This window comes from Cyanistes caeruleus, chromosome 5 (genome assembly GCF_971803275.1).
Source record: "Cyanistes caeruleus chromosome 5, bCyaCae1.hap1.1, whole genome shotgun sequence".
Taxonomy (NCBI): domain Eukaryota; kingdom Metazoa; phylum Chordata; class Aves; order Passeriformes; family Paridae; genus Cyanistes; species Cyanistes caeruleus.
This window is the reverse complement of record NC_141705.1, coordinates 76,803,950-76,823,398: the sequence shown is the minus strand read 5'-3', so window position 1 is coordinate 76,823,398 and position 19,449 is coordinate 76,803,950. Positions and strand designations below refer to the sequence as shown.

General features: G+C 38.5%; 1 long non-coding RNA gene across 2 annotated transcripts; it reads right to left on the bottom strand.

The window, feature by feature from the left end:
- Positions 1-1,072: 1,072 nt before the first annotated feature.
- LOC111929094 (uncharacterized) lies at positions 1,073-12,558 on the bottom strand. 2 transcript variants are annotated; one of them, XR_002864516.2, is made up of 4 exons: positions 12,479-12,558; positions 11,762-11,827; positions 9,619-9,741; positions 1,073-1,159 (listed from the first exon to the last, which is right to left on the bottom strand). It is a non-coding gene; the product is annotated as an uncharacterized LOC111929094 (long non-coding RNA). The 2 variants fall into 2 exon arrangements; XR_002864515.2 differs by lacking the exon at positions 11,762-11,827.
- Positions 12,559-19,449: the final 6,891 nt, after the last annotated feature.

Genomic DNA, 19,449 nt, shown 5'->3' with positions numbered 1-19,449 from the left:
CCAGCAGGCAGGAGAGGTAACAAAGGCAGTTCCCTGGCCTTCAGGCACTGCACAGAAGTGGGATACACAGATACATACCCATACAGTCAAACTGCAGTTATTTAATTCAGGGCCTAAGACATGAAGCTAGGCTGCTTTTAATAAATCATGGACAGGGGTGAGCTCCTAACTTTAGTATTCCACTCCTCCCTCTTCCTGCTGAGACAGGCTGGACAACACGGATATCCCTAATACAGATTCAGGACTCAGGGACAACAGCCACCCCAAGAAGCCATTGTTCCAACTACCTTTTCTTTTTGGCATCACACCAGGAAGAATAAAAAGAAGCAAAAAATATTCCATTTATTATTATAGATTAAAACCTCTCTAACTACATAGGAGTTGTATTTTGTAACCTTGTTCTCCAGCTAAAGCAAAGTCTGTTTTGAGGCAATAAAAGAAACAGAGAAATTGCTGAAAAGAAACTGAGGAATGTGAAGCCAAATTTTCAAGCATTGCATGCAATATACCACTCAGGGACATTCTACAGCTCAGCAAATCACAGCTGGAATGCAATGGAGTAGGGAAACGGGGAAATGCTCGACAAAATAGGTGCTACAGCCTCTTATGCTCAGACTCTTAGCCCAAAGTATGTTCCAACTCAACTGAATGGCACTGTAAAACTGAAAAGTACAGACCTTTTAGACTTTTGGCTAGTTTACACTTCTCAGATTTCATTATTTATGCAGCTCCTCTCATTTGCACTACTGGCCATAAGGTTTAGTGCAGTAGCCATCCAAGAACCCAGGGTCACTACTATATTAATAATACAGAATGCAGATCTTGGAGTGCCTTAGTAAAGTACAGAAAACCAAAATTATGATCTTCCTCACAGCAAAAGTAACAAGCAAAAAAAAGAAGTGTGAAAACACTTTTTTTTCAGATGGCTGAAATTAAGTAAATTCTTAAAATTAATTAAATGTCTGAAATTAAAGTAAATTTAACTGTTGTAAAGTATTCAGAATATACATACAATACAATATACTAGAGTCCAAAATTTAAAAACTTAGTCATAGAAATATGGGGTAAGAGGGATATGTTTATTTGGAAAAATCAGTCCAGCTGAGATCTCTTGGCTACAAATATCTTGAATTTAGTTCTTCTGCCTTCGTAGAACCTCCTGAGAAAATAAAAAAAAAAAAATAATAAAAATCATATGGGAAAGACTAGTGTTGAATGCAATCTACTTAGACCTGATACAAAAGTCTGATTTATTCTCTTGATTTATTGTCTTAAGGAAATGAATTAATTATTCTTTCACCCAGAGGTCTATGGCATTAATCCTTGAGTTAAATCAGAGAAAATTCAACCTCTCATGAGTTCCAAGTCCATTGACTTTTCTTGTAGTATTCTGTTTCAGGGACAAGTTAATGAGAAAAGTGACATAAAAACTCCTTCACTGTTTTTCATTTGGCACAAAACAGTGTATTTCAGCAGGAGAAAATTCCACTCCTACCTGTATGAATTTAATACCCTCTCTTCACTGCACTGAAATCAAAGCCAGTGATTCCAACCATTGTTAATTGTGCTGAAATAGAGTCCTAGAGACTTGTGAAGTAATCACATAAAATGTAGTGATTGCCTCTACTTCAAATGCTAGCATCCCTTTGGAAGAAGCCCTAAAAGACCTCAAATCCTGAGGTTTATTTATTCAAACAAGAGGCTCAATCACCTTTTTACTTGTAATAAAATTATCTCTAAGTTTTTTAGAGGAACCATGCAATACATAAGAAAGGCTTGGGTTTGATGTAAAGAAATGTAAAAGAAAAGACAATCCAGACAGAGGGACTTGAAGCTGAAGATGCTTCTCACATGCTTTAGAACCCAATAGGAGCTCCCACCTTTTTGTCTTAGTAGCTGACACTTCTCCTGACTGTGTGCAAAAGGAATTAGCAAAACTAGTGCCTGTTCAGTGCAGCTTTGTCAAGGGTCCCTCCCGAGGTCAGAGACCATCCACATCACACCTGCATAAGCAGAGATGCTTTGGCAATTCTTACATATCTGAGCTATATAAAGTCTCTTCCAGATCTAGCAAGATGCAATTTCCCTAGTCCTTACTCCATGAGAAAAGTCCACACACACTCCCATCTTCTTATGTTAAGAACCATGAAGAAGACAAAGCCAATTTTATTGTTTTTTTTAAAGGAAATTCCTTTTCTCCATTGCCTCATGTCAATACAAAGGAGAGGTTGTTTCCTCCTTCAATAAGCATTCAGTATTTCATAACATGGAAAGTTCTTGCACAGAATGACCTAGATTTGAAAAGATATATTTTGAGAGCTTATCTCAGTATATTTTGGGACACAAAACAAATAATTTTCAGTGGTGAGTATTGCCATAGATGCAGCAGCAATTTACAAAAAGAACACTTAAAACTGAGGATAAGCATTTGTGTGCAAAACCACTTTGCCTTCTGCACCCTTTCTGAAAAGCAGTATTGATCTACACATGGGGAAAATATTTGCATTTTTTTTTTTTTTAAAAAAAAAAGTTTGAAAGTATCCCGTTCACATCTGTGGGTGACTGCAGAACTGATACACAGAAAGTGCTCTTACACGGCTCTTTAGCAGAAGTAGCACTCTGGAGAACATCTGGGGAAGACATACAGGGATGATATGAAAGTATATTTCATTTACTTTATTTTTTCCAGATGACCCAGTAGCAGAACCTCAGCATGTACCAGTCTGAGAATTTTGGAACAGTTTAGATGGTAACAGATCAATGAATATTGCTGACAGTAAATGTTGATGGGGTGCACTGCCTTTGGTGCTATGTCTGAAAAAGGGAGGGCTTCACACTGCAGTAAAAGAAGAATGGAAAACTTAAATAATTAAAGGTACAGAAGAAGCTGACTTGGCTGTGTGTTTTGTGGCAGCCCATTTGTGAGCTGCTTGAACAGGCAGATCTAAGGCTACTTTACTGTCATTCTTGAGGGTTTATTATGGCATTCAAACAGCTGCTATCTCTTAGCACAACTCTGTCAACCTTAGCTTGATGACAATGAGTTCAGTTTTATGGTGATGTCACTGAAACAGGCTTGGGAGTTCCTCTGCCTTTACCATACAATTACCTTGGTTTGTTGTTGTGCCTCCAAGCTTCTCTTTGCACATTTCTCAATCCTAATCTGTGTCCACTTTATCCACATGGAGCCATTTACTCATGGCAGAGTCAGAAGCATCAATCCAGACTTACACTGTGTTACACAATTGTACAGCCATCGAGGCTGTGAAGTAATTTACCAAGTTATTCCTAATTTACACAAATAAAAGTGAAAATAGGATTGTGTCAAAGAGGACAGTAAGCTCTTATATTGAGGAATAACTTGAAAAGTTAAATAAAACCATCAAATTAAAAAGTTGCCTCATTTTAATTGTTATGGCAAATGGGAAAAACAGCCAACTTTACTTTATCTAGATAGTAGATACTATTAATACTACTATTAATAAATTAATGAATGCTTACAAATAAATTGGTGTTTAGTATTACAGCACCCCAATATATGTTCTCTTCTTGCTCCTCCTTGCAGAGAAATGAAAATAATCCAAATTTAAGAATAAACATTTTGCTAAAAATGTTAACATTATGCTATTCCAGTTGGCTAGCTCCAAGAAGGAGGATTAAGCACATAAATGAAAATTTAGGACTGCACATTCAAACTTGAATGCTTGAGGGAAGACATACAATATCTAATAGATGGAGGTGCTAAAGCCTGAAGAATTTGGATCCAAATTTTTCACACTAAGATAGTGAAAAAATTGTGCATAATACTTGTATCACTGATAACAAATATAAAAGGAATTCAGAAATATAGTGGAGCTAGAGCAAGGAATATCTGGAGAAACTCAAAGCATCCCGAAGTCAAGATTATTCATTCTCCCAGAATTGCCCTCAATGTCAAGACCTCCTGTTGGTTTGGTAACAAGGATTCCCACAAACATACTCCCTGCATGTCAACCTGTGGTCCTGCAGAAAGAAATACTGAAGAATCTATTCATTTCTTTCCCACCTGAACACATTTTCTTAGAAGGGTCAACAAAAAATGTACATTAAACATTACCTGAAATTTGCAAGCAGCTCATTAATACAAAGAAAACACATTGCTTTAAACTAGAGCTATAAAAGCACAAATGCTTCTTTTGCTCTTACACCAGCTTTGGTTCAATTTGGTACAGGTTTTAGCTTGGTCAGGTCAAGGACATGGTGAACAAATATGTACTTAATGTGCTGGCTTTAGAAATCCTTTATCTCCCGCTCCTCATTTCCACCCTGAGCAGCCTCCTCCCTGGGATGGGAACAGTGCTGTGAGCTCCAGTGAAAAGTGAGACACAGCACCTTAAACTGACAGGTGATTAATAAATTAACACATTTTACTCTGCACTGAACAAATGAGGAATGTTTACAGACAAAATTCCAACATCTCAAGTGAGAAGGCTGCAAGTCCCAGATGAGGAGCAATAACAAAAAAGCTGGATCACATTTCAGATTATCTTCATTCTACATCTTTTTGGTATTCACAGAAGAGTTTACATTTGATAAACTAACTAAACATTAAGCTTCAATATATGTTACCTCAGTGGGTTTAGGATTTGGGGTGGGGTTTTTTTTCCCTTACATAACCTATATTAAACATAATGGCTGAATGTAACAGTGATCTTGTCTTGTGTGGAAGAAAGAGCAATAAAAAAGGGGTTTTTTTAAAAAAAAAATATTTGAGCAGTTTTGGTTTTTTTTACAAGGCTGGTCTTCTGAAAGTCTTTCTTTTATGGTACTTTCTAATATCTAACACAAATTTTGAAATCCTTTAACAAAAAGAGTATCCATCCAAAGCTTAATGACAAGGTACCTTCAACAGAATGAACAAACTAATTCTCTACAGAAAAATCACTCACTTCAAAGGCAAAAAAACTGATCCCAAATGTTTTGTGCAACTAGAAGGAAAGGGGCTCTCAGGAGTCCCCTGCAGCACACCATGTAAAAATAATGGTGGGAGCCACTGCCTCTAAGACATCCCGAGAGCAGAAATCAGTCATCTGCAGAGCACACGCTTAGATGTTCTCCGGGTTTATTACTCTGACTTTGGCTGGAAGGTTGATAAAGGCTCTGGAAACTGCAGACCCAAATCTATTTTTTATTAAAAGTTTTGGCAGCGGGACGGGTGCGTGCTTTACGATGAGCGAAGGGTGGGGGGAACGGAGTGCTGAAAAACCTCCAGTCACAGCACAGGGTTCCAGCACATCTGCCAGAGCAGCAAGGGCTGCGATTTCTGAGAGGCTTGTGGTTAACCTCATGGCACGGAATGAATTATCCCCCAGCCCTGGCCTTCATTAAACCACCCATCCTCCGAAACGTGTCGGTGAAGACGGCGCATGGCCAGCCACTCATCAGCACGATGACGCTCCGTCCCCAGGATGCTTTCCTCTCGGCCAGGAGGGAACGGAGCTCTTCGTCCCGTGTGATTCCGAGCTGTCTGCCTTGTGTGCCGCCCAGAGGGACGAACAACTCTCCTGGCTGAATTCACACAGCCTGAGCACACACACATTAATGCTGGGTGTCGTGCAACGCGCCTCGCGAGCGCAAACGCTTCTCAGACCCGCGCAACTGCATTCGCAAATATAAATCAGATACGAGGACTAAAGATGAGCTCTCTTAAGTGGCCCAAAAAGGGTAAGGGCAAGGGAAGCTTACAACGAAATTTGCAAAACTAAACAGCCTTAATATGCTATCCAGGCACCTCCCAAGAAATCTCCGCAAGAATGTCTTAGGACAGAAGTGACCGGGAGGCTGAAATATTTAGATATAAAAGCTTTCATGCCTACTGTGTGGTTTATCCCTCTCTTGAGGATCATTCTTTACATGAGTGGTCATTAAGTAATTGCTACTATATGACACTTCAAATGGTAGAAAAGCAGAGAGAGAGAGAATAAACAAAATTGAAATTTTGTTGAGCTGCAGTTGACGAAAAAAAAATGGTACATGATTTTGGGCCAACATTTAAATGAAGGTTTTCCCAGATAAGATTATTTTAAAGTGTTCTTATGGTGACATCTGATTTGCTGGAGCAGTTTTTTATCATTTGCAACAGGTAGGAAAAGAAGCTGGGCTGAGGTGCTGTAAAACGCTAAGTTCTGGGAGGAGTGTATGGGCAACTAATCAGGGCTCTTCAGTCAGACACTTCAGGCACCAAAATCATCACATCTTTCTCCAGAAGAGATCATCATATTTTCCCACAGGGAGAATAGAACAGGAATAGAAATACCATGGCAATGAGGGAGCTGGAAAACCTCACAAGGAAACTGCTCAAAATGTTCTCAGAGCAACACTTGAATGGTATTAAATAAATAAGGCATGTGAGCTACAAGAAGTAAAAATAAATCGTGAGCTTACTTAGCACATTCAGTGAGCACAGAATCTCCTTGCAGTCTGTTTGGAAACTGAGATAACACTTCAAAATCAAATCAGATAACCCTATCACCAAAAGGTAGGCTGGAGAATCCCAGCAGTCACCAAATCCAGAATTATTTCCATTCTGGTTTAACCATTTTGTGAAGTCTCAGCACTCTCTCTTTTCTCATACAGAATAATTTTACTCTTGATTCTGAAAAAGTCATGCTGTGTTCCTGCTAACTTAAGGAAAATAATTACAATTGACTGAATGTTGGGGGAATCTTCTTCGAGGGTCACAAAAACAACAAGCAATTGGCAGTGGAGAAGAAATTTAAAAAGTAAAAAAGAGAAAAGATAAAATAATCATCTGCAGTAGAAGTTCAAGAAGGATCAACAATTTCAGCAAAGAGAGGAATATTTTGCAAAATGCATTAAAGGCATTTGGTCAATATCTTTGTACAAGGGGTTGTTTCCCTCATATTGTTGGCAGGGGAGAACTGAACATGTTTGCAGAACTTGAAGATTTATGGTTTGTACAATGAGAGGGTGAGATGGAATACAGAAGGTGTAATTGCTTAAAAAAATTGTGTGCCAACTTCACTTTTTTTTTTTTTTTTTGACAGAGCAATAGAAAATTCAGCCAAGTATAAACTATCCTAATTTTTGGTGAGACCAATAAGCTGTTACTTGCTGAGGTTGGAGTGGTGGGTGGTGGGTTTTTTAAGCAGTATTTACATTATTTCCCTTTGTTCTTCCCCTGACCCTTACCAAAATCCCCAAAGGCTAAGAGAAAAGCCCTTTAATGCTGTATGCAAGGAACATGTGTCGCTAGAAGGAGCTGCTATGAGCTGACAAAATTTAAATGTGAAATCAATTTATTAAAAAAGGAAGTTCCAGGCAACATTGAATTCTGTATATGCAACATTCAGGTCATCTATCAGGAGCAGGAGATGCACTTCTAGGGTTCAGCTTGGCTAAGCTCTCATTTGAGCTTTCATCTAACCTTCTCTTTTATTCCTCCTACCCAGATTATATAAACCTGAGCTTAAATTACTGTACTGTAATTAATGGGCTCAGTTTCCTCACTTTTTTTCAGTGTTAAACCTAATGCATCATAGATGGGTTAAAAAGGTGTTTCAAAAGGACTGAACTTGACACCATTCTGAAATTCAAGCCTGCTAATATTTTTTTTTTTAATTTTACACAGATAAAAAAACAAAAAACAAACATACATTCATACATAGATATGTATATATATATACATATATATATACATATATATATATATATACACACATATATATATATGTATCTATTTCAGTCTCCACGAGTCCTGCATGGCCTCCCTGCTCTGTTTCAAATTTCAAGTTGCCAAAATGAAGCTGTTTCTCCCTCCAGCTTCACAGATGCTAGTCCTTAGTAATCACATCTCCTCACTTGCTTCACATTTATTCTATGAGTCACTCTAGTAAAGGAGAGACTGGTCAGAGAAAAAATTGGGGCGGTGTGATACTTAAATACAGCAGTAATAAACTCAAGAAGTGCACCCAAATGGACCTGAATATCATTATTATTGTAACCCTGACCCTTCCTCTCCCTGCTCTTTCCTGCCCCCACACATATGCACATACACTTCTCCTCCCATTCACTGACTTCTGTCTGAAATAAGATCTTTTGCTCCTAAGAACTGGGCCACTTCTTTCACAATCCTCAGTTCAAGTGCTTTTATACAAGTAAAGAGTAAGTCTGACAACCAGGCAGATACCTGGATAAAATTAGTCTAATTCCCTGTAGGAAAGGATGCTCCTTAACTAATACTTCAGTGAACATGGACAAAAGCCTTTTCTTACTTATTTTGAGATGGTCTTTCAAGTAGAGACTGAGGTAGAAGAAACAGACTGATGCAGTGTGAATAAAACTGTAATATTGCTTCTGCTCATTACATACCCACTTTATAATGTAATTATAGTACATTGAAATGAAAATTCATAATTTACAATGTACTAAAGCTCAGCTTTCATAAGCACTATCACATGAACAAAAACCTTCTAATTTACCTTCTCTAAGACGTGTCAAAATCATCCACTCACTTTTAAGAAAATTAATAAACTATATGAATAAAAAACATGCTATTGTTGGCAGCTGTTTCACAAAAAAATATAAGGAAGCTGGTTCTTCCAATCCATCTGCTTCAAGGTAGTTATAAACTCAGTGAACTAACAAGTTCAATAAATTAAAAAAAAGTAAACCCCCAAAATGACAAATTAAATTTTGTTTTGTATACTGTGAAATGCATCATCCTTATGTTTGTGTTTTTACTCAGAACACAACTCAGGACCATTCAGGGATGACTTTGCTACTGATACATAAGCTACTGAATGAAAACAGACATTAAGTCATTTCTCCCTTAGAAAAAAAGAAAAAAAAGACATATTGTTACACAGTTTTTGACTTGAGCAAAGCTCTGTGCTGATGTACCTGGATGTGGTCCTCTGAGACCTAGTTATGTTCTCTCTGAAACCACTGCCCTGTACCCATTAAACTAACTTGCTTTCCTTACATTTCCTTTAGCATTAATTTTTACAGCTTTTTCATTTTTTTTCTCCCACAAGCTACATCAAAATGAGGACTTCAGCTTCACAGAGTTTCTTTGGTACAGTCTTCTCAAACATTTTCAAAACTAAAGTACTCTTACACATTTTTTATAACAGAATTGCCTCAAAAGCTGGATGTTTTCTGTGTTCAGGTGGTATCACTGAGTTTCCTTCAGCAGATTTAAACTGAGTGGGCTGAGAAGGTGAAAGACTGAGACACAAAGCAGTGGCCACAAAAGGATGATCTGGAATTGTCATATTTGTATTTTTGCATTCAGTAACTGTAACTCACCAGAAGCAGTGCTGAAAGGGAAAAAGAACATGTGGAGAGGAATATATTACATAAGACTCTCCACTGCACACAGAAATAGATGCTTTGGGCACAAACTATAAAACATTTCTCTGCTGGAGTGAGAGTGTCTACAGGGAGATCTCACACCACCTCATCTCACCAAAGACTGAAACAGCAACCTACTCCTTTCTGGAGTCTCCATCTCTCACATTTAGGGGCACTAACGAGGCAGCTGCCAGTCTCTGAAGGGTGCATTCAATCTGGTTGTGTGTTATTTGGAATTCTTTTTCCTGCAGGGAAAAAGATTACCTATGACAGGCTGGAACTCCTTGAGAGGCAAGGAAGCATTGTCAGAAGAAAGAGGCAATAGCCTTCAGCATATGAATGGTGACTGGGGTACTTCTGCAAGGAGCAGAGAACAAAATCCAGGCCCTGGAGAAGAGAGAAATTCCAGTTTTTATTTTAACATCTTAGAGAGGATTGATTAGAGCTTATTATAACACAGACAGCCATGAAAAACTGGTGGACAGAGAACAAAGCACGCACAATCCCCCTGCAAGGACAAGCAGGCAGATGGGATATCTGTTCTCACCCTTTCTCTGCCTCTATTTTGCCCTACCCTAGACCTAATGTTTTCAGTTTCTGAAGTTGTTTTGGCCATCTAGAACTGGGGGATTCCAAGTCCAGCTGGTAGAGATGTCTCTGGGAAAAGGCACAAGGACCTTCACCCCATTTCTGCATGGGAACCTGCAGGAGCCAGGACAGTGCTCAGCTATTACATCCAACCCCATCAGACATCATAAAGCAAAGAGAGCTGAGTAATTGCTGCTGTCAATAAATTCAGTAAATAAGTGGATCATAAACGATCCCAAATTGTTACCCTTTTTTTTTTTTTTTTGTATCTAAACTACAGTAAGTCAATCAATCAATCGATCAATCAATCCATCCCTGATAATGACTGACTCATACTATGATCCTTAACAGGCATCCAGACAAATAATTGCATGATATTGCTTTGAGGTAAAAAAATATATGCCTTACAAAGAGGACACCAATACAAAGGATGACTCTTGGTTGATTTAAAAACCAAACTAGAGATTTCCTTCACCTTGAGTCCTCAACTTTGACTTTCAGATGTATGTTTTACCATAAGGATCCATAAATTTTCCAAATGATTTGACAACACCTAAAACACCTAACTATTTTATGAGACTTCATAAATAGCAGTGGACTAAGTTATGTCTGACCAATGCACTTATTGTCCATTTCATAAGAAAAAAAAGTGTTTGTCATTTACACATGCGCTAAAATGCTCACAACACGTATCTTCCCAGGTGATAAATATCTCCTTTTCAGCGCTGACATGAAATGCTCTCATTTGTGGAAGGCCAGGACATGCATCAGGAGGAGAGCTGTGCTGCCACAGCATAATGAATGCTAAGTACAGGTACAGGTGGCTTCAGCCAAGGTTGCACTCGTGGCCCGCAGCTCGCTCGTGTAGCAGCAGCACTGCGCGGCACAGCACGAAAGCTGGGTGGTGTCAGCACTGATATCATCACAGCACAGAGTCAAAACATGGCCACTCTTCCAGCACAAGGTTTCAGGAATCCAGTGTCCTGGCACAAACCTTCAGAGCAGACAGGAGCTGGAAAAACTCCAGTCTGAGAGGAGCTATTGCAACTTCTATTTAAAGCACAATGTGCTAAGAAGCTTTGCTAAACCCTAGAAATGAATAGCATCCAAATAACCTGCATTTCCAATTACTTATATTCAGTCAGTCCAAACACATGCCACAGCATTAAATTCCACCCAAGAGTCTGGCTCACCATACTTCATTCCCTGGAATACCAACTTTAGAACACAATTATTCTAGGTAAAATGGTAGAAGCCAAAGCCCTTAAAACAAAAACAAAAAACCAAAAACAACCTAGCAAAAAAAAAAAAAAAAAAGTGAGGGGGAAAGCAGCACTCGTTTTCTCAAGTAAACACTTTTGCATGTGTCTTTAATACATAAATCTGGCACTGCATCCTTCCAATTAACAGCCTCTTCTGCTATGAAATAAAATACTGAAAGGTAATAAATGTATCAACAATAGATGCGAATTTTTTTCACCAAGATGCAATGGTCCTTGCAAAAGGATTGCAAAAGTCTTCTACAGATTCCTAGTGACATGGATTAAGTGGATGAAGAAAAACAGAAAAGTTCAAGAAAACATTCACTTAAAGCAGGAATTTCCAAACATGTTGGAGGTACCACAGATTTGCCTTTTCTGCCCAAGTGACTCTTGAGTGTTTTGCATTTAAAGGCAAGTAAGACAAACCAAAGCACTCTGCAGTCAATTCTGCATTGCCATGACCAAGGTAATAGCTAATCAGCTCCAGAGCACAGCTCTTTCTTCAGCTAAGATGGGAACTATTATCACATTCAAGTATTGCCAGCCCAGCCACACACCTCTCTCAGCTCCTTCTCTACAAAATCCTCCCTTCCTCCTCTTAGGCATTGCGATTGCTTTTGCCCCTGTAGTTGTAGTAGCAGAACAAGTGTCAGTGAGATTGCTAGAATTGTATAAAATACAAGGAAAATAAAGTGATTACAGGAGTATTTTTACAAGGGAGCAGGCTTTTTATCAGATCACAAAAGAGTTCCACAATTTTGCTTCCACAACAGAGGAAGCTGGGTGCTGCAAAGCAAAGGTGGAGCAAAAACGCACTGAGCTAATCATGTCACTGAATTTTGTAAACAAATCCACAGCAAATTGCAAAGATCACTGGAAAAAGAACACGAAGAGACAGCTAGTAAACTGTGGAATTCACCATGCAGGGTGAGGAGGAGACAGTGACTTTGGAATTACAGAGTCTTTCACAAGATATTGTTTTCCTAATGATTTTTGACATCTCCCTGTTTAGCACTACCAGACGTTCCAACAATGAGCAAAGAATTCAGTTTTATCACCCCCAACATATCCATGGGTGGGCTAATTTTCAACTGATAGCAATAAATAATTTTCATTGTAAAGAATCTTTGTGGGTTCTTTTTCACTGCTGGAGCAGTCCCTTGACAAATTAGGAAGTGGAATTGGATAAAGGGTCTTGTGGCAGTAGCAGGCAGCCAGAAGAAATTCAGATGAGTGACAAAACAAATTACTTTAATTAAGCAGTCCTTGCCTACCTTGCCCATCTGTATTTATGTTACAGCTGTACTCCAGAGAGGATCCATAAAACTGTCCCTAAAATAGGTTGGACAGGGGCCCAGGGGACTGTGATTGTTGTGAGGCCACAATTGACTTCAACTGCCCTTGGAGGTTCATTATTTGTCTTTGTTCTCTCACAGTTAAATATTCTTCCCAAGAAAGGACAGGAACAAGGAATGCTGCCTCATACAGCACAACAAGTCAGACACTACTTCAAGAGTCTGCTTGAAATTCCAGAATCTATTTTCACCAAATTTCAACCTTTTTTAAAAAAATAAATAACAAATCATTCTACTGTGACTATGTTCCATTCCAAGTTACAACAGGCTACAAGGACACAACACCTGCTGAGTGCTTTGTGCAGCAGAAGCCTTCTTCCTAAAGCTGAAATATGGAATGGAATAGCTTCCCAATGACTTGCTAGGTTACAAATGCTGCAGAGCTGTCTCCTTCTCCATGGCACTAACCACTCCACATTTAGAAAGAAAAAACAAAAACAAACAACCTCTTGCTCCCAGAAGGGCACCAAAATATGTGAAGTGCATATGTGCCCCACACACTTGATCTACTTTATCTGCAAGAAAGGTGAAGAGTTAATTGCTTGTGAAAGTTACTGGAACCTTACTGATACCTATTCAGTATCTGAAAACATTCCCTTTGAGGAGAAATGAGCTGGAGTCAGAGGTGTTTTGTCAAGCAAACTTGAACTGACTTCTTGGCTAGCTTGCAGTTCACAACCACATCTAGCTGCTGGTAATATATGTCAGGACAGTATCACTACTTCTACCTAAAGATGACCAAAACATTAAATCAAAACTCACACTTCCCCTAGAGATCATATCCTTATCCCATCCACTCCCTCCATTTCAGCTCTGCAACAAAATATAACTAAAAATAGAAGACGCCGGCTGACAATGGGGAAAGCATTTCAATAAGGAAGAGAGATAAGTGCAGAAGAGTCATCCCTTCTGAAATAAAATATATTCCATGTTTGCATTGATGTTTACATTGAATGCCTCTGCCTTTTACATGCTGTCAGGCACAGTAAAACTGAGCAGATGTATATGCAAGAATGTAAAGTCATACTGCCTCAGGCCAGGCCAGCTTGAACTCGTCTGATTTTTTTTTTCCCTTGGTGTTTTAGTTTTAATACTGTTTATACACATTCTTAGGGTGGGGTGGGGGGGAAGGGGAAGATAAAAGAGAATTATTTGTCCCTTTGTCAGTCTGGAGAAGATGGATTTTTTTTTTGTTTTAATCTTCATGCCCTGTGAAATCTTCCCTGTCCCAGAAATACAGCTCCCACTGAGCTACTAAACCAAGGTGTCTCAGAGTTCACAATCTCCTTACCATGATTTGTTTCTGATTTAAGATCTTTACTGAAGGATGCCAACAAAAGCAATAGAAACAACACAGTGGAAACCATAAGTTAGGATATGAAGTCAAGAAGAGGAAAAGAATAATGAATTCTTGAAAACTTACTTGAATTCATTACAATCTAATTTAATTCCAAATTCAAATCCTCCTTGGCCTGAACCTAAATTGAGCCTGTAGCAAAATTATTTGAAAAGAATATGTAAGTATTTTGCAAAATACTCAACACTGTTCATAGAAATCTACTTTGCTTATATCTATACATATATCTACATATTAGAATGACAAGAAATCTCAGATTTAAAAAAAAATAAAACCAAAAAAGAAAACAACACCAAAACTAAGCACACAAAAAACCAAAACACTGATAGTCAGAAATGACTTTGCATTTCAAAGTTTTTGTTTTCCTCTTTCTTGGTCATTGAGATTTCATTCCAATGATGAGCAAGTGACTGGAATTACAAGAGTTCACATTCGTTTTCTGGGCAAGCAGAATCCTTAGCAAACATAAAAAAAAACACTGGAAAGAATTCATGGAAGGCCCAAGCCTGGCATGAAATCAAACTGCAGTGTACCATCTGGTAAATAGGTTTTTTCTTTTCTTTACCTCTGCTACAAAAGATGGGTGAGTATGTAAGAATTCACTACTTTTTTCCATCTCTGGTTTGTGTTTCTGGTGTTTGGTTTGCTGGTATTTTTCCCCAAAATGTGTGCAAACAAAGAATCCCTTTAGTTGCAGTAGATGACACTGTTGCTTCTTTACCTCTTCCAGATTTCCCAATAGTTTTTCTCATTTATTCTGAGGTGTGGACATGACAGCATTACATATTTGTCATGGAGGGTATCTGACCCAGCCCTGTGACTCTTCTCTTTCGTCTGGGACCCTTTGCTGCTCTCTACATCTCTCCGTCCTTTGGAAGCACAGGAGAGCCAAGGCAATATAAGGCCTGGAAGGGTCATCATCAGCCACACAACAACCTTTTTATGGGAAGATGGAAAAGGAATGGATGTGTATGTCCCAGCTTTAGTTTGTGTTTGCCATGATATTATACTATAGCATGATTCGTAACAGGCTGTGAGTTTGTGCTTTACTTGATAACTTTTTGGATAGCTTCCTTAGCTGATATTTTGCCTCACCTAAAACTAATGAGGAGAAGCAAGCTGGAGCTTCCTCCCCTCATGTCTGTTCTAAGTCATTCCCTTGGTGGATGTTTTACTTGCAGAAGATTTGGACTCAATTTTCCACATAATTTTTTGTGGAAGAAAAAAAAATTCTGAGGGAACAAGGACAAGTTTCTCCATAATGAGTTACTAGAGGCTAATATGATCAGCTAGACCTATGAGTTTATATCATTTTTTTCCAAACATTTCTCAAAACTGTGTAAAAAATAGAGGCTTCCTTTTGTACATGGTGACATCTAGCACATGCAGTAGTATCTTACCTTAATGGCCAAAAATATAATTCATAGATATTAAAGTACCTGAAGAGACATTTTTGAAAAATAAAGATATTGACCCCTGTCATTCTGTTCTAATGTAGATCACCATTCTAATTCCCTCACCAATTTTAATTCCACATGGAATGCACTCCCACTCTTAAATTATTGCAAATAGAGATACAACAACCAATCTTCAGTCAACAAAAATCCACACCACTTCCTTAAGCAAAGCACAAAAAAAATCTGCACAGCATTTTCCCAGGAGAGCATGCACTTGTGTGCATATCTTTGTTTTAAGTACATAATTAAAGACAAATATGAATATTTCTGGCAAGGCCACTGTGGTATCACGGATGTCCATTTCAAGTTAAGTCTCTCTGCACGTTGTCAGTGCCTCACGCTGCACACGGTTTCCATTCTGTTCCCTTCAATGCTCTTGGAAGCAATTGAAGTCAAAACATCCTGGAAGAAGAGTTCAGGTTTTTACACCCCTGGTTTCAATTATTTTTAAATCTGACACACAAACACAGCTTTTTCAGATATGTAAGTGAAGTGCCAAATAAGGATCTTTTGATTTTTTTTTTTTAAGTACATGTGGTTGAAATCTGAGACCTGCCTGCTGCCAAGCCACAGTATTTGGAATCAAGTACTGGCACAAGAAAATAAGCCATTGTTCAGAGTATCATTTTAAGAGGAACTGTCCTGCAAAAAGGAAAACTTAAATTCCCATAGTTTAGCTCATAGTTATAAGACAATCCCATAATTCTTTGTTAAACACTTGAAAGTTGAAATATAGGTCCTAGCAATGTTTATCCAGGCTTTCAGAAATAATCTTTTGATATAAACTACACTAAAGCCATTAAGTTTTTCTCCATTATAAAAAGAATCAAAATTATAGGATGGGATAGTCCATCTCATCAATGATTTTCTCGTGGCTCGCTGACATTGTCGCTTTTAAGAAGCAAAGCTGCTTCCATATTTTTGAATGTATCAGGAAAAGTAGTAACAGCTCCTAACTGAGATAAAAGTACATTGAGGGTAATACTGTATCATTAGGTAAGGCTGAGCAACATCACATCCCTGATTTTAGAGGCCAAAAAAGCATATTTTTTAGATGTATACACATTTAAGCACTTATTTGCAGGCCCTCTGAGGGAGCCAGAACTTCAGCCACTCTCAGCTTTGACCAAGTAAAAAAAAAAATTAAAAGAAAAAAATGTTTCCTAAACTAACAAGGGCTCAGAACTTAATTTTATTACAAATAACACTTCCTAGAATCATGGATGAGCATGAAGGGCATAGATGAATAAAGTAGAGATCTGGTATTTAGCTTTTGTGAGGGTTAAGGTTGCATAGAAAGCACACAGTTATGTACCATGGATATTCACATACAAAATTAAAGAAGTTGAAAATTAAATTGAGAAGGCTGACCTCCTGAAGATAAAACTAAGTCATTGATTCTAAACTCAGCTAGTGAAACAAAGGAAAAAATTTAAAAACATAAATTTTTCAGTTCATTGAACAAAAATGTGCAGTAGATTTGTTTCTTCTAACAAAAGAACTAATACAGTAAATGAAAAAAATCATTAAACAGCCCATCTAGTAACACCTCCATTAGCCTAGGGTTTTAACTATGAATGTGCTCCTTCCAGTGCTTGATGCCAGAGTAACACACCAAGTCACAATATTTAAATTTAACTTAGAGAAAAAAAAAATTATTTATCTCAATGCTCAAATTTCAGTCCTTTGTGAACACATTGGTTCAGTCTTTCCCACTCAGGTTCTTCTACAAAGTCAGAGCCAAGTTAGACCCAGATCTACCTTTGACAAGAAGCATAATTTTTAGGAATCCTTCCTATTTTATTTTCCTTAGAGAAGAGCAACAACATCACTGATTTTTAAGGTGTGTACATTAAGAGAACATGCCTGCTCAAACCAATGAAAGAAACTCCCAAGTATCTTAACTTGCCTCCTGGAAGATTCTCACAGGTTGGGCACCTAGCCTAGAAACTTTAGGATACTGATAACTTACTGAATCATGGAGGACTCAATGAGTCATGGAATTATGATGTTCTGTGTGAAGTGTCTGTGTGCCAGCCTGCACAGGCAGAGCAGCCCCTGTGTTCAGGCTGGCTTGCAAAGCATGTGCAGGTGCAGAAAAACATCACTCTGTATCAGAGTACTCAATATCAGGGCACACCTGCATCACTGACTTTTCAGTCTGAGCTTATTATCTGCTTCGAAGACCTAACTTTAACCAAATCTGGGAGGAGGATAAAAGAGATAAGAGGAGAAGAGAAAGAGAAAACATATTTTGAGTTTGCCTTACATTCAGGACACTGGTTCTAGTGTACACACATTGTGATGTTCCCCATGGCTGAGCAGGAGCAAACTCTGTTTCTGACCATACTTTGCTTTTGTATGCACAGAAGGAAACTTTATCTTGTATACCAAAGCTGCAATACATATTTCTTTTTCTCTTAAGCCTGGTTGTTGTTGGTTTGGGTTTTTTTCTGGAGAAACACCAACTTACTCGTCCCTGTCCATGGCACAGGTTGATTTTACTTTGCTTCACAATCTGTCTTAAGTCATTCACATAACTGGAAACTGTTCTCATGTTTGTGCTGCCCTTGAGAGGTTTTCCTCAGATTGCTTTGTTTCACAAATAATTGTCTCTTCCTTTTTGTGCTCATCTTTTGTTTGGATTAGCTCTCAGTACGCAATATGTCATGTTCAGAGTGATGCAGTGTCAGTATCAGAGCCCACCCCAGATCATTCCCAGCAAAGTGGAGGGGGTGTTATGCCCATGTGTGCATGTCTGCATCTGCCTGCAGCAAAAACGAGTTAATCTTAGGGTGATGCCTGTCATCTGGCTTCTAGGCTTTGTTGTGCCAATACTCTGAAATAAGCTCAACCAAAATATTTTCTTTTGACGCAACAGAAGCATTAATGCATGATAGATACATTTGGAAATTATTTATCACTCACTGAACATTCTCTAAACAGAAATTATGCAAAACAGACTACAAGAACAGTCTATAAAACTGACTTCCTCTGAGGTACTGAGAAATCTCACGACAGTCTCAGAGCAAGCAGCACTCAAGGTGCACTAAATAAAAAGGTACAAAGCTTATGATGTGTTCAAGCAGAACCTTCAGACATGTATCTGTTCAGAAGTTCCTTCATCCAGGCACTCTGCTCACCTTCACCCATTGCCCCTGCTCGGTCTTTTAACTGGAAGGTTTTCTTTCAACAAATGGGACGTGGAGCAACCAAATAAAATACATCTGGGAAAGCCAACAGGGAAACCAGCATGAGCCTCAGGCAGCCAGACCAGGAGAGTTTGGGAATGAATAGAAAGGTACCGAGACAAACAGCTGATGACTGCTTACATCCATTCTTCAAGCACAATACTAAAAACCCTAACGCCAACCTTGCATCATCTGGAGGCCTTCAATTACCATCCTTTAATTAGCACCCTCATTACATTTTCTTCAATGTGTAACACAACATTTCTGGGCAGTCAATATGCCAACAGTCTGAGGCTGCTAAGCAGGCATCTGACGCTGCTCAAAATGAAAAGCGATCTCTCCATCAGGTGCAGTTTCTGTACATGTGGTTTTTGTTTATTGACTCCATTTTATTATTAGAAACATACAGACTCAGGTCAATTTGGGCTGTCTTCTTCAATTACAGAAAATGTCGATCATGCTGCAAAAGAAGCAGGTGGATCTGTGCTTAATTTGCCCTCACAGGGTCCATCTTGACACAACACTTCTACCACCTGGAAGCAAATATCCCACCTCTCAGTGCATTGTTAATGGGAAAGATAGAAACTTTATTTAAGAGTTCTGGAAGAATTCAGTTCTCATAACAGCTGAGCTCCACTGTGTAAACAAGGAGAAGGGCTATTCCTAGCAAGATTCCCATGAAAAATCTGGAAATCTGTTTCCATTTCAGGTATAATCCCAATGGTGTTCACAAACTGGATTTCTGAAGTTAAGTTTATTAGCATCAGTATGATTAAACATGAAACTGAACAAGCTTCTGGCTACAAACTCTATGACCACTGGCCAAATAGAGTAATATTTAACATCTTAATAGTAAAAAATTAAATTTTAAAAAGTCAGCTGGCA